Below are 1,677 nucleotides of genomic sequence, written 5' to 3' on the forward strand. Positions count from 1 at the left end.
GACCTCTGACTCCCAAGCCCGGGCTCTTTCCACTGAGCCACGCTGCTTCTCTAGTTACAGTGTTCTAGGCACTGTAAGTGCTCAAAAAATACGTTTGAAGGACTAAGCGCCCGTTGTTGGGCAGGGATTGTCTCTTATCTGTTGCCCAACTGTAGTTCCCAAGTGCTTAGTACAGTGCTCTGCACACAATAAGCACTCAGTAAAGACGATTGAAGGACTGTGTGACCGTTGTTGGGCAGCGATTGTCACTATCTGTTGTCGAATTGTACATTCCAAGCGCTTAGTACAGTGCTCTGCACATAGTAAGTGCTCAATAAAGACGATTGAAGGACTGTGTGACCATTGTTGGGTAGGGATTGTCTCTGTTGCCGAACTGTACGTTCCAAGCGCTTAGTACAGCGCCCTGCACACAATAAGCACTCGATAAATATGATTAAAGGACTGTGAGCCCATCGTTGGGCAGGGATTGTCTCTGTTGTCGAATTGTACATTCCAAGTGCTTAGTACAGTGATCTACACACAGTAAGCGCTCAATAAAGACAAATGAAGAACTGTGTGACCGTCACTGGGCAGGGATTGTCTCTACCTGTTGCCGAATTGTACATTCCAAGTGCTTAGTACAGTGTCGTGCACACAGTAAGTGCTCAATAAATACATACAATTGAAGGACTGTGAGCCCATTGTTGGGCAGGGATTGTCTCTGTTGCTGAATTGGTCATTCCAAGCAGTTAGTACAGCGCTCTGCACACAGTAAGCGCTCAATAAATGCCATTGAATGAAGGAATGAATTTACTGGATGCTTAGTGTGCCAAGCACTGTACTAAGCGGTTCGGAGAGAGGGGAGATTCATTCGATAGTATTTATTGAGCGCTTACTATGTGCGGAGCACTGTACTGAGTGCTTGGAATGTCCAAATCGGCAACAGATAGAGACGATCCCAGCCCAACGACGGGCTCACAGTCTAAACGAATAATAATGGCATTTGTTAAGCACTTACTATGTGCCAAGCACTGTTCTAAGAGCTTGGGGGAGATACAAGGTCATCAGGTGGTCCCATGTGGGGCTTGCAGTTTTATAATCCCCATTTTCCAGAGGAGGAAAGTGAGGCCCAGGGAAGTGAAGTGACTGGCCCCAGGTCACCCAGCTGATAAGTGACAGAGTGGAGATTCGAACCCACGACCTCTGACTGCCCAACCCCGGGCTCTTGAGCCCCTGAGCCACGCTGCTTCTGGAGAGGGACCCAGCCCCCTCCTTGCAGACCACTCTCGCGTTGGGGACTGTCCCCTCCCGTCGGGGTGGCCGGAGCCTCCCATCCTTGTGGCTCGGTGGGAAGAGCTCGGGCTGGAGAGCCAGAGGTCGTGGGTTCGAATCCAGATCCGTCGCTTATCAGCTGGGTGACCTTGGGTCCATCACATCGCTTCCTTGACCTTGGGTCCATCACATCGCTTCCTTGGGGATAATAATAATAATGATAATGATGTCGTGGCAGCGTGGGTCAGTGGAAAGAGCACGGGCTGGGGAGTCAGAGGTCATGGGTTCGAATTCCGGCTCGGCCACTTGTCAGTTGGGTGACTGTGGGCAACTCACTTCACTTCTCTGTGCCTCGGTCACCTCGTCTGTAAAATGGAGATCAACTGTGAGCCTCACGTGGGACAACCTCATTCACCTGTATCTCCC

The sequence above is a fragment of the Ornithorhynchus anatinus genome, chromosome 3 (genome assembly GCF_004115215.2).
Source record: "Ornithorhynchus anatinus isolate Pmale09 chromosome 3, mOrnAna1.pri.v4, whole genome shotgun sequence".
Lineage (NCBI taxonomy): Eukaryota > Metazoa > Chordata > Mammalia > Monotremata > Ornithorhynchidae > Ornithorhynchus > Ornithorhynchus anatinus.